General features: G+C 45.3%; 1 long non-coding RNA gene across 2 annotated transcripts in view; it reads left to right on the top strand.

Annotated features, from left to right (window-relative positions):
* The window catches only part of LOC146866450 (uncharacterized), a 184,552-nt gene that overhangs the window by 81,054 nt on the left and 77,107 nt on the right, over positions 1-26,391 (top strand). For both annotated transcript variants that reach the window (XR_014971455.1, XR_014971449.1), the window contains exon 2: positions 7,505-7,626. This is a non-coding gene — a long non-coding RNA (uncharacterized LOC146866450). The remainder of the gene's footprint in view (positions 1-7,504; positions 7,627-26,391) is intronic.

Raw genomic sequence — 26,391 nt, 5'->3', positions numbered from 1 at the left:
GCACTATTTAGAGCATGCCTCATTCCTCAGCAGATAATATTTCTGGCCGATACTGTGCAACAGACTTCCTGCCTTGGAATAGCCAAGAACAAGGATTTGAACACACCTCGGATTCCAACACCATCACATACTGAGGAAAGTTTTTTACATCACAAGAAGGGGTTACAATAGATGACATTGTACAATACAATAGATCCAACCCCAATTGGAAGGGATGGTTGGTTTGGCCCACAGACACAAACAGATGTCAAGGAAGATTCGGTGGTACCACCGAAGGGCTCAGTATCCATAGACCAGACCCACGCTATGTACAAAGTGAACATCCAGAGGTGGTGACATCATACAGTGTTAGTAAGTTATGCCTCAATTGGCTAAAAACCTCAACACTGCAACAGGTGAAACAGCACTTATCCTTACTAACAGAGGATGTGGACCTACAGGAATTTTTATTAGGTCCCAGAAAGCCACGCTAGAAACGGTTCTTATATGCTGTCTATAATTAAATCTGGAAAATATCCCAACAAGAAGCAGCGGAGAGACTTCGAGAAATAGATAGAATTAACCTCGAAAAGGCATAGCCGAAGTTGACAATGGTATGACTATGTTAACATCCAGGATTTATTCACTAGGCAACATTGTATCTTCTGCTATTGATGTACTAGAACAAGATTTGCCCATATTACAACACGGGCAATCACAGCTAAGTTCTATTATGTCACTAAGCTGGACGCTGCAATCATTGGGCGCTCGTTACGTGCCTTGGCGTTTTGTCAACAGTACGTCCTTGTTTTCTGCATACAATTTAATGCAAAAACAAATAACAATGGTACGAAGAGGAACAAAATATACAATGCTGCGTATTGAAGAATTGGACTAGTTGCCTTTTACTGTGGCAGAATCGCCCTTCAAGGAGTGGTTAATCCATGGCCATATAACACTACCAGTCACAACTTTCCAGTTTCAGTATTGCCTAGAACAACAACAGGCAGGCAGATATGAAGAAATGGGTAGGGAATTCATCAAGGAATCTTGGGAATTACCGTACAGATTTCGATGCAGCAGTGGGGATCTAGAAGTGTTTCTAAGCGGTACAAACTGTGAGTACGCTTTAAGTGGATCTCTCATATGCCAGGATATCATGCCACACGGGGCATGTAATGGTTCGGGGGCGAACCTATCCTGTCAATCCTGTCACTTGAGAGGTACCCCAGCAGCTGTGATTACCCCAGTATTTAAGCTACTTTCAAATGGGAGTTACTTAATGCTGAACAATCAAGGTTGTTGTGGGATGCTTCCAGGAATCGCATATCTAGTCACCGTGAGCTCCAGGGTTACTTGCTGTATGTAAGTATTGTTTCCACCGACATACACATTCAGGGAGGCGCCGCTATGGCCTTCGTTGAATGTTTCCCTTATACAGTTTGATACTTTGAGCAGAATGAAAGCCAAGCTTCTACAGAAAACTGTGCCCTTAACCGCTGCCCGGGAGACTTTTGATCTCCAGATCGCAAGGTCCTCGGCTGAGATATGGGCACTCATACGCACAAACTGCCCCTTCCATTTCACAGAAATGGTAAATCGTATCTTTAACATGTCTGATACGACAGGTATAGTCCACCAATTTAAGACTATAGGTTCTGGACTGTTAAGCACTTTTCAGACGGACCTGGGAGTTATACCAAACTTTATACACTCTGTTTTCGGAAGCATTTTTGGAGGACTTGCGCTGATCCTGTTTCTAATAGCAGGTATCCTGATTGTAATTTTTCTGCTATGCAATGGAAGTCCCAGTCACCAAGGAGATGGAAAAAGCACTCCTGGAGCGTAAATACAGTGACCGCATGGTACAACATCTGGGCACACCTCGCCAACGGGAATTAAGCGCCTCTTGGTTCCTGTAATTTAGACCAGTCTGGATGGTCTGTGTTCTATCTGTTCTCTGATGCCTGTTCTGCAGAGAGGAATGTGTGTTGGATTTCTGTATGACACTTCCATCAGTTGCGCAACCGAACTTAGATGCTTTCCTGGACCCGATAACGGCCCATGTTCTGCAGTGTCCCCAGCGCATTCCTATGTTGATGGCAGCATTCTTAGAGCCTCCACAGGAAGTCTCTGCTCCTGTTGGAATGGATACCGGCTCCTCCACTGACACCCAGGCCTTGGATGGCTCACAGGCTACCCCAGCATCAGCTGCAGGCAGTACAGAAGATAATCTGTGCTTAATTGACGTAATCTGCGAGGTGTTACAGGGATCATTGTCTGCGAAGGCAGGCTACAGCAATGTTGCATCTACCTGCCAGGACACTTAGACATTGGCCTCGTCGTGTGCTAGGAAAAATACAGCCTTTTTTTAAAAACAAACTCAAATTGGAACTCCAAAACAAATTGACACTTTTTATGACCTGCATGTCTTTCCGATGCTTGCAGTTGTTCGAACTATATATACAGACACATTAGAGCTATTGCTTGAGTGACAATTTTGGTTTTTAGCATGTTTTAGAGATTTTTACAATTTTTTAGCAAAACTATTGTTTTTACTGTAGTTATTTGTGTACCGGTGCCTTAACAGCCTAGTAGTACGTTAGAATTTAATTATGTCGTCCAGTCGGATGAGGCGTGGGTGTTATATTCCATATAGGTACCCCAATATAGGCTCAGGTAACATCCTAACCTTTTACCTATATTCTTCCCCACATTACACATATTAGGGTTCTTAGGGACTGACCTTTTACCTAGATATGACACTGCACATAGAACGCAGGATTTTCCCTAGTAAAAGCCTGATACATTATGCAAGAGGTTTTGGGAAACTTAGCAGGACTACCATCTTCTGTATAATAACTATGTATAAAGTTTATTACCGACAAGTGGCACAGCAAGGTAGAATCTCGGGGGAGACCTTTGGGTATATAAACATCACATCTTGCTGAGACAAACAGAGGAGAACTAAGACTTCCATGCCGACACAATGACGCGAGACGCTGAAGCCCCTGCATGCAGAGACTCCATCTCGCAGTGATCTAACATCTCTTCTAGGTCTCCAACTCGAGACCTAGACGGGATCCCACAGTCTCTCATTTCAGGTAATGGGGCTGACTTTATCCTAGAGGGATTCTTGGCTTAACACCTGCACACTTGCTAGGTCCACTTAGGTACATTTAGTTAGGATTGCATAGTAGTGGTACGCATTTTATTGTCATGTATTTTATATACCTGCCTGTGTTCATGTTTCTAGCATAATGGTAGAAATCTACCATCCTTTTACTTTCCTAGTGCTTCTAATCATTTATATCTGTTACTGTCTAATGGTTGTTTTAACACACCTATTTTACACTAGAATGACGAATGTTCAATAAATGTTTATTGAAAAACGTCCATATCGTTTATTCTGTGTATCTCTCTGAAACTGAGTAAGCACGAGTGACTGAGCGAAAAGTACTGCACTCTTTCCTTAGTCGTGGGAGATCAGGGTTGTCATGTTTGATAGTTGCCAAGAACTATTCTCTCCTTGGTAAAAGGGGTTTCTAGTGGCACTCTGAGCTAGCTGGTATACAGGCTAACATACCCAGTAGGGGTGCTTAGAATCAGTCTGGCACCAATCCTACAGTGTATGTTGTCTGAACACGCAGATCCTATATAGGTTTTATAGGAACTACACGACAGAGGTCTCCACACGGAAATTACACTGAAGGTACATTAAGGGCCCAATGGGAAATGCAGTGCCCCATTCTTAATAACATCTGGAGTTCTGCAAGGCTGGGTATTGGCCTCCCTCTTATGCAGCCTGGTTAATAAGGAAGCTGCACCCTGATTGGAAGACTTTAACACTGATGACCCTAAGCTGCTTGGTGAGAAGGTCCCTAGACTACTGTAAGAAGATGATGTCATTTTATGTTCACTCAAAAGAAAGATATATGCTTACCATGATAGATACAATATCCATTTGTGGAAATAAAGACTTATTGGACTTCAGAAGGATAATATTTACTATTCCATCTACAGTCTGTGCAACAGTAGGGAAAGCGTTGGACTTCGGAACAGTAAGATTTACTATTCCCGCTCCAGTCTGTGCAACAGTAGGGAAAGCATTGGACTTCGAAGCGGTACAGTTTACCATTCCTACTCCAGTGTGTGCAACAGTGGGGAAAGCGTTGGACTTCGGAGGGGCAATATTTACTATTCCCACTCCAGTCTGACACATATTTGAATAACCCTAATAATTTACAATAAATAAAAAACTCTTAATGTGTATTATTAATTAACCCAACAATTATATATAAAACAGAAAAAACAATTTAACAACTGACATGATTAATATACAATTTAATAATTAGTATTAAAACAAAATACCATGGATGTATTACTTAATTAATTTCCCACAGTATCGTCCCACAAGCTTAGCAGCCCTCACTTAAAATATAACTAAGATAAATAATTATAACACATTTACCATAAATAATAGTCAACTAAATAATTATTAATACATTAACAATGCATTGTTTATTAATTATTACTTAATTAACTTCCCACCCTATACCCCTACAAACCACACAGCCCACATCTAATATATAACTTAATAAATACAATTATTACACCATTTATATAATCAATTAAATTATTTAGTATTAATGTAATATTCAAATGTTCATTAATTATTACTTAATTAACTTCCCACCCATTACATCTACAAACCTGGCAGTCAGTGCCTAATATATAACTAAAAAAATATAATCATTACATATTGCACATACTAAATAATCAATTAAATAATTAATAATACATTCATAATAATTGTTAATTTATTAATATTTAATTAGCTTCCCACCCTTTACCCCTACAAACTCAGCAGCCTGTACCTAATATATTTCTTTAAATATTTAATTATTACACAGCTTACATAATTAATTCAATTAAATTATAATTCATTGTTAGTTAATTATACTTAATTAACTTCCTACCTTATACCCCTACAAACCTAGCAAAGCGCTATGACACTGTAAATCACTATCAGCAATTAAATATTATAATTCACTTGAAATTACAAAATATGTTTAAAAATATTACTAACAATTATACAAACAATAATAATTCTTAAACTTAATATATGAGCTAAAAGATCATTAAAAATCAATATTTTTAACAGCGATATTATTGAAAACGATAATAACAACAATATTTTTGACAGAGCTATTCCTGCATTACAGTAGTTTTTGTATCACGATAATTTTTTTCAGATATTTCCGGAACTCGATATATTCAAAACTCTATATTTTCGTCCAAAGAGAGAGAATATATACGAAACATTTGTGAATTCCACAAAGCTCTGGCTTTCTGGTTGTATTCAAAACTTTTGCTTGGTGGTCATTTATTTCCCTTTGATAACCTTTTCCACTGTGGCACGAATATCCTTTCTGTTAGCTAGTGAGACACAAGCAGATTCTGCAAATGAGTGTGCGCCCACGTTCACTGAATAATCTGCATTACTTAAACCTTGCATTCACTATTAAAGACTGTCTGACCTGTGAATGTTCTTCTAGGCAATATACAAATGACATAGGATACTTGACTTTATTTTTAGATTGAGGTTAGCTTCTTTCAGCTCAGGAAATGTTATTTTCCCATTTGGTAAACTGAACTGGACAATATTCATTACTTCGTAGGCCCAGCTATGTAATTCTAACAATGTAATATTGTCTATGTCCACAAGATGGCAGTAAGGCTGCAGGTTACATGTGCATTTTTCCGGTAGCACAGCAAGGCAAACTGTCGCGTAGCTATAAACATGCTCAGCCTGAATACTGCGCTCAGTTCGGATAAGTGTCCTATGATTAAACTGGCCAACATATGTTTTCACTTCTACATATGAGCTAAGGGCCTTGGGCTTTACAGTCAAATAATCTAAAGGGAAATTAATGAAGTATTCCAATATTTTAGTGTGTGGCACAGGGCCAAATGGAACAATCAACAAGCATTTGCAATGCAATAGGTCTCGCATTTGCGAGTGTTTGAGCTATTGACATTGTTAATGACAATGCCTTTAATTTATGTGTTTTGAAAACCTGCAAGCGGTGCGTAAACACGCACTTTGTACTTATAGTCCTTGCTTATGAGAAGAAAGGCAGGCAGTGTTTTCAAAACATAAAAGGCATTGTCATTTACAATGCCAATAGCTCAAACGCTCGCAAATGCGAGACCTATTGCAATGCATATGCTTGTTTAAACAAATGCGCCCAATGCAAGGCAAGATGAATGGTGGCTGAGAGTCTACGCACCAGGTCCCGTCGCCTCGTGCAGTGTGATTGCCAATCGCAGCGCCTGTTCTGTCAGGGCACTTTCTTCATAAAAAAATATTTTTATAACCTCGCAACTCTTGCTGGAATTTAATATGGAGAATAAACAGAAGCCTATTTTCGAACCACTTAAGAAAAGAAACACTTTTCTGGCTGTAATGTATAAAAGTAGAGGGAGGGAGGGAGCCTTGATGTAAATAATGAACGTTATTTCCTCCTGTGACGTTCGCAAAAGAGCACAACTTCAAATTGTGAAAACTTTCTACGTTTGGCTGTTACTGTTTTTTTTGCATTTTCAGTGTTTTAAACTTTAAGAAAAAGGGCCCTTTTATTTTGTGTTAGGGAAACAAAGCAAGAATTACATAATTTTTTTAAGTTTAAGTAAATACTGTTTTTGCCAGTTACGGCCTAAAAACACACACACGTGACTCTGTAAATATAAATGACAAATCCACAGAGAATCTTCTTGCAAAGAAGTAGACCCAGTCACCTTTTCTCGTCCTGCAAACAGCACATTAGTTTAGCTTCGGTTCCCTGGGGGTCTTGTTTCTCTTCAGAGGATATTTAATCCCATCTGTGTTGCCGTCAGAGAAAAAACTACATAATATGTAGTTATCTACAACACTCTAACAGCATTCAAGTGTCATGTGTGTGCCTGAAACTTTAAGCTTAGTCAGCTGGATAAAGAGGTATTCAGCTTTGAACACCGGGTGAGGCGTCATGGGTGAAGGGACTTTTCATTGTACTGGAAAGGGACATTGAGTGGAGACTGTGCGCTGTGGTTTATTCTCTGGTTGAATGAAGAAATTATACACAGTGGTGAACGGGTACTCGGCTGGTGCACCGTGGTGGAGCCGGTGTGGGGGGCAGAGACTGAACTCTGGGGGAGGGTGCCTGGGTACAGGTAATTTGCACTGTAGTGGAAGGAGCGTGAGGCGTACACGGGGTGCCGTGTTTCCAGTTTTGCACTGGGAAGGTGCAGTTAACATAGATGGATTTCTAGCCTCATCGATAAACAGGCTGGCACGCGCACTGTCCAACTACACTCTACATATACAGTTGGCATTTTTACCACGTCATTTCTTGCCTCTTATGCTGCTGCTAAAGAATGAGTTGCCCGGTGATGACACACTGCTCACGGCTTAGAAACTGATTTCAGGAAGTTCATGCTAGAGGAAGGTCACTCCCTGATTTGCATAATTTATGTTTCACAGCATGCGCACCCACCAGCAGCAGCACTTCGGACCTGAATCTGCTTAATAGACTTGGAAGGAGAGGAAACTAAAGGCACAGGGGCATACAGAGATTTGACGAGAGGACACATGGCTTTATTCAGGTGAGGGGCTCTGGGTTGGAACCTCTGTTTTATGGTTTGACAGCGTACACCTTAACCATTAAATAGTACAACAGGCCAACACTTACATTTTAACACAAAATAACACAAAAAGGTTCTGCTGTACCTATCGATTTTGACACCTCGCAATTAAGTCGATAATTGAAAAAGACCACTCTTACTAGACCATGCCATTGAATAATAACACAAATCTGGTTAACAAAAAACTTGTTTAGACTTTTTTTTTTTTAAATTTATTTTCAAATTAATTGAAACAGATCATATATGCATACATCATGTGTTGAAAAAGAAGACTCAAATAACAAAAAGGATTAGGGACCTGCTAAAGCATGATTGTCATGGACAACCTAGGACACAAATCATTCAAACGCTCTCTCTTTCATTTAAACCCATTCAAACCAAAAGCACACATTAAACAAACATACATCCTAAAATCTGGAAAGTCATAATTCAAATGCCCTAAAGTAAATGGAATATTTCGTTTTGGTCCCTAAAAGGCAAGAAATAATATGCTGTTGACAATAGTTTATGGTCAAAGAAGTTCAAAAAGGAGGGACAAGGAATTGTTCTTAGATAGACAATATAAATTAGGTACAAAATCTCAATATGTCTGTAGGGCAGGCAACAATGTATTGAAAAACTGGAGAACACGTTTAATTCAAAACGCCGACGCGCGTTTCGGTGTAACACCCCCTTTCCTGGGGTAACACCTTCTTCAGGGCGTAAAGTTATTCGTGTCCGTTGTCCATGAGGCCGTAGGGAGAACGATGTTAATAGACCGTGTTGATAACCTGTAACAGGCTAGATAAATAAGCCTGGCAATGATGATATTTCAATCCACTAGAGGGGGAAGTTGGTCTAAGTCTTTGATATGTAGGTTAGACAATCTCTTTTCTGAAGTAGATTTCCAAACAATAAACCAAGAGAGAAAGGATTTCGTAAAACGGTGTTTGTAGAAATGTGTTCTGATCTGATGACGAGCGGGCTCAAAGTGATTAAGCAGTTCAGGTCTTCGGTAGTGTGATCCTAAAGATCGCTGAAGTAGCCTGACGCCAAAGTTGGGAATCGCCTCCTCTTCCGGCTCCGGGTGCATTGCTACCATCGGTACAGCAGATGCAGTGGCACTGGGATCCGGAGGGGCTCATTGAACCGTGCGGGCAACTAGTGGCGCGCACTTTGGTTTGAATGGCGGAAAGGCAGAGCCGAGCTGGCCAGCAGACCATGGAGGATTCCGTGAGCTGTTGGGTTGCCTCGTCGTTATCCACCGTGAGCATCTGCAAAGAACAGCGGGAGAGGAGCACATGCCTCTCTGACACAGGCTGCCAGATGGTGCAACACGGAGGAGAACGAGCACATTGTTACCCAAGCGCGTGCCTCGCGCTGAAGGGGAAAAAAAGATGAGGAGAGGAGGAGGCAGCATGGGGAGGGGAGAGAGGAGGGGGCCTGCGCTTCCCTTGCAGGAGCGAGCAGGAACCATATGTTTGTAATTAACACATGGTTTGAAAGCTCTCTCCCGCAAGGGAATCGCCAGACGTGCACGCGTTGCATTCAATACAATGCAATGCGTGCACGTTTTTGGCAGCAAAGCTGAAGCGATTGCTAAAGGTCTTTTCCTACGCAGCGCATGCACGCTGCGTAGGCGAGACCTAAAAAGTGATGGAAGGGGAGTTTAAGCTAATCTCAGACACTAATATTTACTCAGGCCCCCATTCCAGTATGTATGTTTCATTAGAGTGCCACTACAGACAAATCCTTGACCCAGCTCCAAAGAACAACAGTGCCGTCCAAATTGTAGACCATATTCCCACTCTACAGGAATGGAAGCACCTCTGGAGATGTTTTGTCATGTTGGGCCTCTTCGGTAAGTGCAGGATTACTTATTGAGAAGAAAAAAATAAGCTGAGGCAAATTCAAATAGTCCTTGCCCTAAATGGCCTAACTATTGGCTTTGTCAAACCTTTATGCCATTTGCACACATGTGCATGCATCAAGACACATACGCACATATGGCTGCAATCTTTCAATGACGTTTCTATTTAAAAACCCTTTCCAAGAAGGCAGGCGATGGGCACACGTGTACACGTGCGTTGTGATGCGTGCGCCATGACTTTTTGTGTGTTCATGATACAGGCGGTAATTTTTATTAACTGTTCTAATATGGGAGATAGCCATGGAAAAAATGGATAAAGAACTCTATTCAAAAAGTAAACAAGGAATCATTCAGCTTGATAGTACTTAAACAATAGGGACTTCATAAAAAAGAAAAATAGTTATTTAATTCTGAGGCGCATTAGGGAGCGGGGGAGGGAAAGGAAGGAGAAAGGAGCACATGCAGGAACTGACCAACTAGGTAGTTCATTGCAGCTGCCGGACCCTGGTAAAAAGAAGAAAAAAAAGAAATTACAGGGAGCATGGATGGTAGAAATGTACAGGCCATGCCGGGTAGTGAAAGAGAAAAGCAGGGAGAACGAGCAAGTGTTATGAACTTATTGAATTTTTAAGTATAACTGTTTTAATGTGAGTCAATCCAATCCCAAATAAAGATAGTTTGACTGGAATTAATTTCAGCCACTGGTAATTATTTGGGCTGCACTCTGTTACAGACAGGGATCAACCATATGTCATCTATTAAAAACAATATAACTAATCTGTAGTGTGTAGAGATACGCTCTAGCGTTTCGAGCACCCCAGTGCATGCTGGGTAGAGGCGTGGCTTCGGGAATCGGAGCGAAGAGACGAGGCGAGCGGGAGTGTTCCCGGCGCTCGGTCTGAACATAGTAATAAAGAATTACCTTTCAAAACGAACGACAGTGCCAGGGTCATTTGTGCACGACGTAGCAACGTTACAATGGCGACGAGGCTGGGATGAGACCAGTGCAAAGCCCAGGCACCTCGTGAAGAGAAACCGAGTGTGGCAGAGGTACACCATCATCGCCGGGAAGTGGGGAAAACAGTCCAGAGTGCCACCGGCATCCCAAGGCTGCAGCTTGCAGAAGGAGCGACGAGCAGGCGAACAAAAACACGCAAGAGGTGAGATCCACAGGAAGAGACCCCAGAAGTACAGGAGACCTGGCCGGGTAGCAGAGGCAACACACCGAAGGCACAGGGCACACCCACGGCAGGGGCTACACCTGGGAGAATCATCACCGGGCGTCGCAGAGGCAAACAGCACAGAGTGCCGCCAGAAGCGACCCAGGCCCCAATAGAGAAGAGAACGACAGACCTGGCGACCCCAGGGCCATCGAAGAGGGGGCCAGGCAGCTTTTCGCCCACGCAAGCAGGCAGCTCAGGAGAAAGACAGGCTCCAGGGAGTCCACCAGAGACAGACGACAGGAGGAGCGCAGCCCAAGACGAGAGGGACAGGATGTGCGCGCAAACGACGTCCCTCACCAACTTAGTGCCCTTCCTACCCAAAAGAGGAGACCCGGCAATGCCCTGGGAAGACTGGAAACGGTATTTCCTGAACTATATTGAAGCCCTAGAAGAAGAAGGCGAAGGGGAGTTCTCAAGTGCGAGGAAAAAGAAAATACTACTGCACAACCTAGGCCCAGAGGGCATCAGGGTATACAACAGCTTGGTAAAGGAGACCAGACCTGCAACGGACACGGAAGTGTTCCAACACGCGCTGGAAGATCTAGACGCTCACTACAGGCCAGTGGTGTGCACGGCCATTGACAGGTGCAATTTCTTCCAGAGAAAACAGAACAAGGGAGAGTCCGTAGATGAGTATGTTGTGGCGTTACAGAAGATGGCAGTAACCTGTAAATTCGGCGCACTTCACGACGAACTCATTAGGGACCAGATCATCATGCACACAACCAACACAGCCATACAGGAGAAACTATGGGTCAATGGGGATGCTCCGCTAAAGGAAGTGGTGGCGTTAGTGAAGAAGGCAGAACTATCTAAACGGTGCGCAGAAGCGGCCAAAAGAGAGGGCAGCGAACGCACACCAGTCTGCAGGGTAACAGACAGAGGCAGACCAGATGCTCCGAAACAGCAGACACCAAGCAGTACGAGGTATCAGAAGAAGTTCCCTCAGAAGACCATGAAGAGCCAGAAGCCACAGGGAGGACGGAAAATGATGTGCTACCGGTGCGGCAGCCAATCACATCAAGGTAACGACAAAGTGTGTCCCGCGTTTCGCGCCAAGTGCGCATACTGCAACATAATGGGGCACTACGAAAAAGTATGCAGGCGCAAGCACAACAGGGCGGACGTGAAGTTCGTTGCACAAGAACTCGAGGGGGAAGAGGAACCCCAAGAAGAAGAAGACGAAGAGGACGAGGTCTTACGCATTGACGATCAAGTCTTGGGAGTGAATTGCACACGAACCAAGAAACCAGAGATACAGATGAAGATTGGAGGGGTACAAGTGCACATAGTGGCAGACTCGGGCTCCCCATACACGATCATTCAAAGAGCCATATGGGAAAACGAATTCGTTTCCAAGGACGGGGATAAACTACTACCCACCGACATCCATCCGGTCACGTTCACCGGAGAACCCATACCGATGGTAGGACATCGGAAGTTGATGTTCGAGTTCAAAGGACGCAGAGCAGAAGGGAAGCTGTACGTGGCAGAGAAAGGACCCTGTGTACTGGGGTGGATGGACCATGGGAACTTGGGAATACAACTCAATCCAGGAGGCTCCAAACAAGTACTACTGATAGAAACAAACCAAAAGAAAGAAGAGGGCAAGTGGATGGAAGAATATCCCGAGGTGTTTAAGGGAACCATAGGGAAGATGACAAAATTCACACACAAAATACGACTCAAGGCAGGAGCGAAACCAGTGAGCCACAAAGCCCGAAATATTCCCTTCAGGAGCAGAGAGGCAGTCCAGGAAGAATTGAGACGGTTAGAAGCGAACGGAGTCATAGAAGCGATTGAGAGCGCAGAGTGGCTGGCGCCACTGCTGGTAGCCCAGAAGCCGAATGGGAAGGTGCGTCTATGTGTGGACCTGAGGGAGCTCAATAAGAACATTCTAGTCGATAAATTCCCGTTGCCCAGGATAAACGAGATGTTAGCAATGACCAAGGATGTCAAGTGGTTCTCCACCATAGACCTCACCTCCGCGTATCACCAAATTGCATCGCATGCCTCCTGCAACCATCTGACGTCGTTCATCACGCCATTCGGGTGTGACAAGTTCCTCAGGATGCCCTTCGGTCTAGCGTTGGCGGTATTCCAAAAACTGATGCATAGGTTGTTCCAAAGGGTGGAAGGTGTCCAGTACTTCCAGGACGACATCCTAGTCATGGGGAAATCCCAGGAAGACCATGACAAGAAACTACACACAGTGCTAGCGATCTTAGCTCAAAACGGACTCACGGCGGAATGGCAGAAGTGAAGATTTGGAGTCAACTCGGTGACCTACCTGGGCCACGAGATCAGCGGAAGAGGTATAGAACCGAAAAGAACAAACATGGCGGCCATAAAGGATGCACCCACACCGACGAGGAAAGAAGATGTCCGCTCCTTCTTAGGCATGGCTGAGTTCTACAGCAAGTTTGTCTCGCATTTCGCGACCAAAACGCACCACATAAGGCAACTCTTGAAAGAAAAGAACGTGTGCAGGTGGACGCAGGAGGAGCAAGATGAATTCAAGAGCATAAAATGAGACATCTGCACAGCTATCCCCCTGGAAGCGTTCGATCAAGAAGCATTGTCCATCCTAACCACCAACGCCAGTGACAAGGGCCTGGGGACAGTCCTGATGCAGAGAGCCCAGGGTGGAGACGTCACTACCGTCAGCTTCGCTTCAAGAGCCCTAGCGGCGAACGAAGAAAAATTTAGTGTCATAGAGAAGGAGATGCTGGCGACGGTGTGGGCCATGGAACGGTTCAGACAGTACTTGTGGGGCACGAAGTTTCTACTCAGGACCAACCACAAGCCACTAGTGAAAGTATTGACCTCGAGCGGACATGCGCATGCGACACCTCGCATTGCAAAGATGAGCCTGAGGCTTTTGGACTACGTATATGATCTGGAGTACATCCCCGGTTCCAAAAACAAGGTGGCAGACTTCTTGAGCAGGGCAGCCGCCATGCCGCCATGGAGCCCGCAGGAGAGCGGGAACCTTCGGAATGGGAAGAGTACATGGTAGCAGTCGCGCAGGACCACGAAGGAGCTTCCATCACACAGGAATGGGAAGAAGCGTACAAAGCGGACGAAACAATAAACACAGTGAAAAGCTATGTGACACAAGGGTGGCCCGACAAAAGGCATCTAGACAGCGAGCTGAGGAAGTACTGGGAGATCCGAGAAGAACTGTCCATTGGAGACAATCCAGTGTTTCTACTGAGAGGAGACAAGGTAGTCCCTCCGACCTCACTCGTGAGCCATCTTTTAACCATTCTACACGAGGGACACTTGGGGATCATGAAAACTAAAGCGAGAGCGAAGCAGGCATACTGGTGGCCAGCCATGGATGCTCAGGTAGAAAGACACGTCAGGACGTGTGAACAATGTAACAGGGCCGATAAGACGCAAACCTTACTACGTCCACCACTGGGGAAATTCCCAGGGATGTCAAGCCCCTGGGAAACGCTGTCAGTGGACATCCTGGGTCCAGTACTGAACGCGGAAGGAGTACCAAAGTACCTCATAGTGGCAGTGGACAGATACTCAAAATGGCCAGAGGTGGATGTATGCGAAAGTGCCGACACCGAGACGGTGTTAGCATTCCTCACTGCCACATTCCTGAGAGAAGGAATACCAAAGGTGATAACGTGTGACAACGGTCCACAATTTGTGTCAGAACGATGGAATGCCTTCATGTTGGAACGGAATTGAAGTCAAACACACTCCAATCTACCACCCGGCGGGGAACGGACTTGCTGAAAGGTTTAATCGAGTGATAATGGGATCCATACAAGCGGCTATCAGTGTGGGGCAGCAGTGGGAGAAGGACCTCCAACGCATGCTCTGGGCGTACCGAATCACGCCGACCAACACCGGGTACAGTCCGTTCAAGATTCTAAGGGGGCGAGATCCTTTTACGAAGGACAATGTAGCGTGGAAGCACCTGATGGTACAAAGCAAGTGGTCACCTGCGATGGTGAGGCGCAACCTGGATAAAGCACAAGCATTATACACAGAGTACTATAACAAACGCCGAAATACCAAAGAAGTGACCCTGGAGAAGGGAGAATGGGTAAGAGTAAAGCATGCCACGCTAAAAAGAAAGGAAGAAAGTAAATTCAGCCCGCCACTGTTTGTGATAGAAACATATACCAGGTCAGCCTTATTGAGCGACGGGAAGGTATGGTCGCAGGACAGAATGGCGAAATGCAATAGGATTTTGAAGTGGGAAGACCCGGAGGACAGGAGAACACCGAGCCAGACAATGGAGGATGAACCGGGAGGAGAAGAAAGTCAAGCGGCGGAGGAGTCAACCCCAACATCTCATGGGAAAGGAGGGGAGACTCAGAGCCGGAAGACTTTAGGAGGAAGTAGAGAAGGAGTAATGAACAGGCAAGATTGCTTCATGGAAGCTGGGATTCGGGTAAAAGAAGAAGGAGAACAAGGAGAGGTTGCAGCCGGAGGAGAATCCCCAACTAGAGGAGAAAAGGTGGTTCCAGAGAAAAGACAGAACTGTACGAGATCGGGCAGAGAGATCAAGATGCCAAGAAGGTTTGACGACTATGACACGCACACCAAGTAAGACTGTAATATGGGGGCCCACAGTTGGTTTTGGGTAAAGGCTGTAAAGGGGGGAGATATGTAGAGATACGCTCTAGCGTTTCGAGCGCCCCAGTGCATGCTGGGTAGAGGCGTGGCTTCGGGACTCGGCGCGAAGAGACGAGGCGAGCGGGAGTGTTCCCGGCGCTCGGTCTGAACATAGTAATAAAGAATTACCTTTCATAACGAACGACAGTGCCAGGGTCATTTGTGCACGACGTAGCAACGTTACATAGTGAAGACCCAATCAACTTGGTTTGTAGCTGCTAGGTAACACATAGCATGAGAGACCAGACATCCCTCGGTTTGTTTGTGCTACCAGTGCTGTTTTCTGTGGCTTGTAGTTTCGCTTTTCCCTGTTCCAGCATGGTAAGTGTGAGAAAGTATGCTTCACTGGAGATAAAAAGCTATTCACTCTTCCTTTGGAGGTCATAGACCTTGGAAATCCAAACGACACCTTGAATACAATTTATGTTTACATTTGTATATTCAGATTTGCTCTGCCTCTGCTGCGTGGCTGTCGGCTGCCATGCAACGCGTCGTCAGATTCCCGTACTGTGCTCTTGCATCCGCGTCGCACGCTCACTTCCGGGAACGTGAAGAGAGATGCCGAACTGGTGAAAGGCTGCTAAACCTCAACTCCACGAGTGCACCGAGTGCAGCTAGTGCAGAACTGGAAAATGTACCCAAGTGAGTGCTTACAACGCTAGGGATCGCTGGTGCTTGCTGTTTGGCAGGGAGTACGCGCCTGTTGTTGGGGGCCCCTAGAGGGGGAAACAGAAGGCGCCCTACAAAACCTAGGAGGTGTAGGGGCTAAAAGTCCCCGGTCCAAGGCACCCTACCACCTCCCGTCCCCCGTGCCAGTGCCAGAGCCTATCGCCAGAAACGTTTATCAGTAGCCCAAGCTTAGCAGCCTCAGTAAGGGGCCAACACACATGTAAGGCGCTAATGCAGATAGGAGGTCTAGTGCTGGTGACATCCTGGCACCTTGGAAGTCCGTAAACGGGTAAAAAGGTGCAAGAAATGTGAAATTTGGAAGGAAAAGCAACAAATCTGAGGCCCGAAGTGCCTCCAGCGTTCCAGTTTGAAATCACAGTCAGCCAGCCATCCCACAGTAGAGGTAAGTGCTTTAGCTTTTGCACGATAGGTTACTACTGATATTTAAAAGCCATCAACTATTAGTTACGCCAGGTATTATTCTGAAAGTGGCAAGGGTGGTGGAGACAAAACAGTGGAGTAACTTAGTGGTGGTAAAGGAGCTGAATCCTCATATCCTCTTCTTAAAGTGCCTTACACCCTCACCCCAACTAACTCGATAATTATACGGGACACAGAACGGGACCTCGAAAGATGGCACTGAGGAAGCCAAAACAAGTAAAGCACATAAAGGCCGTCCTACACTGATCAATGAGTCCCCAGTTGAAAATGTGACTTTTGTAGAGAATATGGATGGCCCTGAGAAGAATGCAAAGAGGGCTTTAAAGAGAAACACAATGAAGAAAACTTTAACCGACAAATCTCATTCCAGTGTGAAAGGGGGGGCGATAGTGTCAAAATCAATAAAGGACTTTGTGGGCAAGCACTTTAAGAGGATGCATATGCCAGTGAGAACTCAAGACCTATATAAATATCAGCTAAATGTACAGGAGAAAACTGAACATTGTGCCCTAAATCTAGATGAATTATTCCTTAACAAAAGTAACCTAAGCCAAATTGATCCCATTCTGGAACTGAGACTTTCCTCATCTACACGGATATTCTCTATGACTGGTGCTGAAGAATCAGAATATGAGGGTAATGCCGCAAATGAATCAAGGAGGGATCAGAGAGATAACATGGACTTGGCTACAAAGTCTAAGATCGATAAGAGCATGGGACAATCTGTGAATCAAGGATCTGAGCCCTCTGAAGAGTCAGTGCGCAATATCACATTGGGCTTAGATATATCTGCAACACATTCGGCCTCAATGTTAGATATAATGTTGATGCTGCAAAAAACCTTACAAGGTCTTCTAGAAGTAACTATGTTAAACAATAACCCACTAAACACCCACGAAATTCAATAAAAAGAAATTGTAGGCAAATTGCAACGGATCAGAGGTTTAATGCCATCAGTGGTTAAACCGGTGCCCGATACCTTTATTCAGGGTAATGCTGGGGACCCCGAGCAAGTGAGTAATCTGCAAAACCTCTATATTTATAGATGCCCGATGTTGATTAGGAGACGGAGAGATTACTCTTGGTATAGGCGCTATAATCTCCGGAATAATATAAGAAGGTTAGTGCAGCAACAGGAGAAATGAAAAGGTTTAAAGAAAGGAAGGGGTAATTGGGCCGTACATCCAGCAACACCACAAAAGAGAGGCATATCCTTAAAAAGTAGGAAGGTAATGAGGAATTTAGAGAGCTCATCAAATATAGTGTCAGTTGAACTAGGGTGAAAAAAGGGTCAACAAAAAACCACGGCTAAGGTTTATAGGGAGGATAAAATGATGAAATTATGCGAAAATCCGCAGGGGGGAAGAAACTCTTAGGAATCTAGTTGAGGGAAGAACAACAAAAATAATAACCAGAAAGAAGAATACGCTGGGAAGAGAAAACTTGGTTACAGAAGCAATAGAAGCCAGTGGGAATCTTTGGCCATACTTTGAACCCTCCGAAATAGAGAAGGGGAGGAAAAAATACGATTACTCCTTTAAACGAGCACAGCTCCTATTCTCATTTTCAAAATGCCCAAGCCTTAGAGAAATTGGGACAAAAGATCTGAGGCAGGTAGGATTTAGCCGCAATAACAAAAAACAAGGAAATCACCAAGGTCCAAGTCTATTCAGGGCTGGTAAAGGCAGCAATTTTAAAAGCTGAAAGGGAGCTATTAAAAGAAGGGATAAGGATAATGCCAGAAGTGGAATTAGAGGGGGGTAATCAGCAAGGTAGTGCCTTTTTAAAATGTCATGCAGACTTATGGAAAAGGCAGGTAAGACTGATAGCCGGGGCATGCGGGGAAAGAGTAAACATCAATATAGCGGGCGAGAACCCGGAGCCTAGTAAAATCTGGGGTAATTGGAGCCCTGAAAGTAGCTATGTGGGCCCACTTCAGTGGGATCAGAATGAGGCTGATTGCCTCAGTGATAACACGTAGGGAAATGGGTTGTTGCTTAGCTTGAAAATGATATCATGGAATATAAATGGTCTTAGGGGGCACACGAAAGTTGAAAGTATAAAACGTCTAGCCCAGTGTGCTGAGATCATTTGTTTGCAGTAAACATGGCTATGCGACAAAACCCCCGTAATTGAAGGTTTTTCACAACTTCATAAGCCTGCTAGAAATAAAAGATTTGGCTGACCGTCTGGGGGTTCATGACACTTACCTTAACCAGGATTGCGAAAAAAGTAAAGTTAATAAATACTTCATGTAAATGGTTGTTGGTTTGCAAGGTATCCCTACTGGTTACAGAACTGAAGAATGATCACCTCATACTTGTGAATACATATATACAATGGGGTTCCCAAGAAGAGTATGAGGTGTAAATGGGGCATTTTAAGGATGACATGAATGTTTTGTGTGAAAAGTATGAGAATTATCTGATTGTCATAATGGGAGCGTTCAATCACAAACTAAACCCCAAAAAACTAGATCCCTGGTTCAAAGAAATACTGAGCTCATACGATATAATGCCAGCTGACTTCCCCATTTGCACTCACACTAGACACAATGAAGCACTTGGGAAGTACCTGGGATCAAAGGGGCTATTTAGCTGGAATGGCAGGATGGAATCCGACCGCCCAGCCAAACAGGCCTTTAGGATAGGTACCCAATACTGCCCCATTGACTATGTGTTTCTACACGCCTGGAACTATGCCTTAGTAAAAGGGTTCCAGGTAACCTTGCGTAAAGACGGCGATCATAATGCCCTGTACTGTGAGTTATTAAGGAGGCCATTAAGTCATCGTGAAAGAGGCCTTCCCCAACAAATGGTATACACTAAATGCTTGTCTACAAAACTAACAGATGAGTATTTAGAGAATCTGGAAAGTTTTCAACAGAAATTAAAGATAGAATGGGCTACGGATCAGAAAGTAGCATGGTTTGTGGAAAAAATAGGACAGGTTGTACAATGCCTTAGAGTAGAACTAAAAAGCAAGAAAGTTGGCACCACAGACATGCAATCTTTACAAGGAAGGCAATTAAGGTGGTTCAATTTAGAGTGTAGGAACAAGAAAAGGTTAATATGGAGAGAAGAGAGTGGTCTGAGCATAAGGTAAGACCAGGGTAGACTGGCTAACCTGATTAAACTGAGAAAAGAATACAAAACATTAGTCAGGAATCAGAAGAAGATTTTTAAAGAAAAATATTGGGAAAACTTGGTGGAAACAATTGAAACAAAAAATGGAAGAGGGTTTTGGAAGCTGATACAGGATGCTTCCGGTCGGACCCCAGGAACCATGAGCTGCGTAGTGGATGAAGAAGCTTGGGAGGAGTATTTGGGAGAATTATATGGGGCAAGTGAAGTGCCTGTAATAAGTAAAAAGAACTCGCTGGGGAGGGGATGTAAAAGAGCTAAAAACATCTTTTACAGTAGAAAAAGTAAAGGATATAATAGGGAAGTTAAATCTAACTCGTGCAGCAGGACCCAACAATTTACCTGCTATCATAATTAAATTACAGCTAAATTGGTGGGCGGAATTCCTATCCCAGATGTTCTCAGCCATATTAGACTCTGGTCAAAATCCCAAATCCTGGAGGGGGGCAGTAATTAGACCAATATATAAGAAAGGTGACAGGAAGGTCCCAGAGAATTACAGATTGATCAGTCTGCTGGATGTTGGTGAAAAGGTCTTTGTCAAAATAATCCTGGGCAGATTGAAGGATTGGGTGGAGCAGCACCGTCACTCTCCGTCGGTCTCCACCAAAGTCCTTCGTCCTCCGCCTTCAATCCTCTGACCGTTCATCCTCTGGGCTTTTGGGCTCTATGACCAACTCTCCCAAATATTCCTATTGACTCCCCTCAGTGCAGAGGCAACCGTCACTCTACTACCAACTGAAAAGGTCGAGCTCCTCCCTACAAAATTACTGTGGAACTCATGGCCGATTGACCTTTATTGCCTGCTGAGAAGTGTAGAGGGGATAAACAATTCATTTAGGCAGGATCCCAATTTGTAAGAACTACGACTCTAAAGAATCACGGACTCCGAATTCCAAGTTAGTGGGGTTTATTACAAAGCCAAGAACAACTGGATATACAAGCACCTCATCACAAGGTTGTAAAAATATATGGGAACTAATAAAATCAAAACCTACGGGCTAAATTTATACGATAAATCATAAACAGAATGACAAACTCCAGAAGCAGAACACAGGCAATTATTGCCCCCACGTCAAGTTCGGTCTTCATCTGCTGAGAATGAATAAAAAGCATTTTGTCTGCCCTTACACTACCACTATCATGACATCCCTACATAGCATTTTCCAGGCTGTGGAAAAGTAGCTCGTAACTGAACATTATCTGCGCCATCTTGTCTCTCTCCAGCGCGACACACAGGAAAGCGCACGGCAGCCATTTTAGGCACCCTGGTCTCTCTCCCTGCTCATTGCCGATCGCCAGCGCGTCCCCCTGGCGCTGCGAACATTCGCCCGCGCGCCGGCCACCCCCGCTCTCTCATACATGGGCCATAAACCCTCACCTTCTGCGCGACCCTGCCATGGAACCTCATCCCACGCCTGACCGACATCCCATACATGGTCATACATCTCTTTTGATAACCCCCTTCCTCTGCGCCCAATTGTCCGAACCGATCCCAGGCCATCACCTAGTCCTGCGGATGCAGTTTATTGCCCCTACTATAAGGGAAACACCCCACATCAAAGGGATTACAGTAGATCAAGGCCCCCCACCCCCTGAGACCCGACCAGTCGCACACACCCCCGGGAATTGGCGGAATGTCCAGCTGTGTGATAGCCATCTCCTACTGTGTGTGGGGTGGGGACTTCCACTGTAGATATGTGTGGGAACGAGCTTGAAGTGGGGATTCTGAGGATGTTCTTTCATGTATCAAAGCGATCTCAAGAATGTGCCATGTATGATAAACCTGCAATAAAGTCATAAACCTGTGTATAAGAGGCCAGGCCTCAGAGATGTGGTTAGAGCACCTCGTGACGATACCTTGCTGTCTGATCTGATGTGTTCTCCTCCGGAGAGAATAAACCTTGGTTTCCTGCCTTCCAGTCTCCGGCGCCTGCCTCTTTGTTGGTTAATTATCGAATGGTATAAGAGGCGATTACCGCCGGGCAATACTCGAAAGGTTATCGACTGCAACTGCCGCTACCTTTTAACAATTGGCGTCCCAAGCGTGGGGCCCATCAGCGACACATGGATCCAGTGGGAGAGGTCCCAACGACAGAGTGAACGACTGCAACGATCGGAAAGAGCTCCTGCCCGATAGACCCTCGTCTGGCAGCCGATCATCCGAACTTCACTGGTTCCGAACCGACCTCTCTCGAGTGATCTACGGTCCTGACTGGGAACCATCAGGAGTGCCGCGGCAAATACGGAGAGTAGAGGACGATCAGGCGCTGGAGGCGGAAGACGAGAAACTGTCCATGCGGTCCGGGTAAGGTCGTGAAACACGACAAATTGCGAAACAATTGATTGATTGATTGAAAATACTAGTATTGCTTATTGATTGTTCTCTTTGAGATATTCGCTGTCTACAAACGGGGAGGAGTAGAAATACTCTCTCTTCCTTTGCAGATAGTGAAGGGTAGGTAACGCAGACTTTTGTCCCCATTGTAACCCGTCGTGCCTATTTTTATCTCCCCACTGATTGATTGTCCGAACATTGATTGTTTTGAAGAATAGTGCTCTTTGAGATATTCTCTGTTTGCAAATAACGTAGAATAGAAATATTCCGTCTAGTCTTTGCAAATAGTGAAGGGTAGGTAACGCAGACTTTTGTCCCCATTGTAACCCGTCGTGCCTATCTCTTTCTCACCATTGATTGATTGATTGTCTGAACACTGGTTGTTCGATATTGGTTCTTTGGAGGTATTCTCTGCTTACAAATAACGTGGAATAGAGATATTCTGTTTAGTCTTTGCAAGCAGTGAAAAGATAGGTAGTGCAGACCTTTGTCCCCGTTGTAACCCGTCATGCCTGTCTTCTCCCCACTGATTGGTAGTTGGTTCTGCCTGGGCCGCTTATTAGAGATGAACCATCCGGCTCCTCTGGAAGGCACCCCTAATAGGACATGTTTACTAAATATGGACTAGTCGCTGTAGCTTATAGCAAACTATGGCATAAATATACAAAGAAGGACTCCGAAAACCAGTAGACCACTGATGGGATCCTTTTTTTTTTCTTTTAAGAAACACTAGGAAATAGCCCTTTGCGAAAAATATGAAACTAGGGGAAGGAGCCAAGCTCACGGTCAAGATGGCCACGAGGTAGCTCAGTTCCATCGCTCTCGCTGCCTAAACATGTCTGCCCTACCACCCACCCCGCCCAGTAAACACGACAAAATCCTGCACAACCGGAATCCTGCTGATACCCACCATCGACGTCACCGAACTGGGCTAGATCACGCACAATTGGGCTATGTCATTTCCCGATTACGCAGTAACATCCTTGTGCTCGTTGCCAGATTGCAAATATGTACAACACTCCAACAAAGTAGTATGATTAAAACATTTTAATAACTTATAGGTATAACAACATTCCGACAGGGTGAACGCGTTAAAACACGTTTTTTTTAACAACTATTTACATGACAGCCTGCCGCAACCTCCATCCCAAAGCATTCACGTCCGCGTGACACAGTCCTCACCCTCCTTCCTCGAAGTAGCAACATTGGCTTGTTTTGGGCGGTCCTTTTAGTCGGCTTTGGGCTATAAAAGACATGCAAAATCCATCGGCCTGTAGGGCGGCATCAGTGGCGGACGGTTGTGCGAATAGGCCGGAGGCTACATGCAGCGCTGGGACCCTGGCGGCGCCGAGGAGGAGTCTAGCGGGTTTTTGTACTGGTCTTGCCATTCTCTTCTGCTGCACAGATCGACAACGAAGGGTGCCCTGGCGGGGGGGGAAGCGACGCGAACGGGCCTCCCCCGCCTCCCCAGGTGGAGGCTCACCAGCTGAGAAGGCACCCCTGCCGTTTCACTCGCCGTCCAGCTGAGTAGCCGCCCCTGCACTCACCAGCCAGCTGCAGCAGGGGAGCCATTTACGTCCCGCCTGCCGGACGACCACCCAGGCACGGGTTCTTTTCTGCACCAAGATTGCCATTAGCGTTCGACGCAAGAAGTGGGCCCCCGCAGCCAAGTGGTCGGAGGGACCCACCCCGGTGGCTGTAACGAAGAGCTGCTGCTGCTGCTGCCACTGGACTCTCAAAATGGCGGTCGGCTCTTCAGATTCAGGCCTGGTCCACCAAAAGATGGCTCTGGGCTACCTTGGAACTCGGAAGCTTGCCTGCTCGGGCATGGGCCACACCCTTGAAAACGCCCTCTCAGCTTTGCAGATTCTGCGGGAGTCATTGGCCTTCGACTCCCGTGGACTTCCGGTGGGGGCAACCGCCGCTATTGCTTGATCATTCCACATTAACTTGTCTTTGCCCCGGGCGGCAGCCATCTTGCCTCCTTTTGGTGCCCTGAGAGAGACTGATTCAAGGCGTCGGCAGCGAGACCCGCCTGCCGTCCCGCCCTAAGAACGGATCACGGCATTTCTGCGAGACCGTGGTGACGCCATGCTGACGCAAGCTTCTGTTTGAATTATCAGGAGACACTGTAGCCTAGCCGCTCGGATCAGTTCCGGTGGAACCTCAACATGACCCGGTAGGAACAAAAACTGTGCTTCCCCACCCCCGAATCACGATTCATGCTGTCTGTTCTTTCCGTTGACACTAACGAAAGTTCTCGAACTGCCGAAAGGGATTCTGGTCCGGCCGTCAGTTAGTGGAAGGACCTAGACTGTACACTGGACCCGCCCAACCTCACCCCAAAATGGCGCCGATGTAGGAGGGGCCTACAACTCCTTATGGCGTTCCAGGTTACTTAGCATTGATGTTAAGGGATATGTATACGGTCTTTTTGCACATGGCGGGTGGGGGACAGGGAGGGTACTGACTGGACATGCGGACAACCTTATCGGTGCTGGTCTTCTCATTATTGATTATTTTTATTTTCACATTAAGGTAGTATTGCTCATGATACTCGACGCCTCTTGCATCGTGGCCGGCCTATACGGTTGTAGGCCCGTATTTGTATACTGACATTTTCACAATAACGTGTTTTCGAAGGAATTATGGAATCAACGTCTTAACAATCGTCTAGGTTGGTAGGGTCTTGAATAACGGCTGTCATTCCCAAACAATAGAAGACAGATAATGCAGGCCCTTTACCTGAAGTTTGGATTAATGAAAATTTGTATCCATGTAAGGTATGGTATTTTGTCCAATAATATGCGGCTAATTGAGAAACAAATGCACGAAGAGGGAACTCGAATTTAGGGAAAAATAAAAAAAATGAAGAAATTTTGGTATAGTAGAAAAGAAGGGTATAGTACACAGAAAGAAAAATGCGAAAAGGATAGTCAAGGTCTGTGGTATTACCCGCCCCTGCAACTAGCCTGGTACGTGGTAAGTAGAACTTTTTCGTGTCTACGCGCGCTAACGTACTTTGAATGCTGCATACCCCCCCCTCCTCTCTTTTCTCCTCTGTAGGTCACATCGGAGTTCCGACTGAAGAATGGAGTGAACATGGACCGCACCGTGCTCAATATAGGGAAAAACATAGACAAACGTTGTAGGATGGTGCGCGAAGTGCAGACCACCACTGGGAACGTGAAAAACTGTATGGTATGACTGTGCGTACGTGCCATGATTATACGGTATGAATGTGTATGCATTTCGTATGCTTGGGTCGCTGGAAGAGAACGTCATCGCATGACTGAAGTGCTTGTCTATCGATCAACATGCATAGGAAAGAGGACAGGAAAGGAGAGGTCCCCATACTCAACCTAGCCCTGTGTCTTCGTCTTAAGTTTCTGCGATTGATGTATGTACTGTCACTCCCTATCCGGTATTTATGTGTACGTGATCGCCGAATTTATGTCTTTTCCCCGCTTGTGTTTTCTTACATAGAATTGACCCGTGCTACTCCATGTTGTGTGTGTGCACCAAGTGGCCTATTATCGTACACATGTCTCTCTCTCTCTCATTTTGTGTCGTACGTATACCAAATAGCCTACTTGATGCGCACGTCTCTCTCTCTCTCTCTCTCTCTCTCTCTCTCTCTCTCTCTCTCTCTCTCTCTCTCTCTCTCTCTTTCACTCTCTCTCTCTCTCTCTCTCTCTCTCTCTCTCACTCTCTCTCTCTCCCTCCCTTGCTGAAGGCTCTCTTGCCCTCTTTCTTTTTGAATAAATTAACAACGCTATACCTCCTCAGCATGTGTATAATTGGCCTCAAACACGACAGTGTTCGAACAAATTGACAGAAGCAAAACGACCATATTTTCCCACATTACTACCTCTCCTTTCTGTAAAATGTTGACCTCAACTGGCTGAGAAAGAAAGGACAGGTAAGACGACTGATGTCTCCCAATCTGGCCCTCACCACGGGGACTATATGTCAGTGGTTTTCGTTTTAGAGCTCTAACGGCACCACCTCCACCGCTCAGAGTCGCCCCGCCCAATTGCCCAGAACTGGAACGTCTAAACACCCCGTCCTCCCAGAATAGCCCCAGTTTGGTACTAGCCATCCCAGGGTATTTAGAACAGTACAGCTGATGACTTTATTTTCTGAAGACACGTCGTCTAAACTAATGAGGGTTACCTATTATCTTTAGCTTGTGTCCCTCCCCAAAATAGACATTGCGAACCCATGACTGTAGCATCTCGCACTTTTTCATGAACTTAGCAGTCCTAGGGGAAAAATGTGAATTAACAAGAGCTTGTGTTAGAAGAACGAGTCTCTACCGGAGAAGCCGGTTCGAATTTTTGATAGACCAGAAAGTTGACCGATGTCAGGCCTCCCGCAACGATTATAAGGTACAGGAATGGACACCTAGCAGGCCAG

The sequence above is a fragment of the Triturus cristatus genome, chromosome 2_1 (assembly GCF_964204655.1).
Source record: "Triturus cristatus chromosome 2_1, aTriCri1.1, whole genome shotgun sequence".
In the NCBI taxonomy this organism is placed as follows: domain Eukaryota; kingdom Metazoa; phylum Chordata; class Amphibia; order Caudata; family Salamandridae; genus Triturus; species Triturus cristatus.
This window is presented reverse-complemented; position numbering and strand designations above follow the sequence as displayed.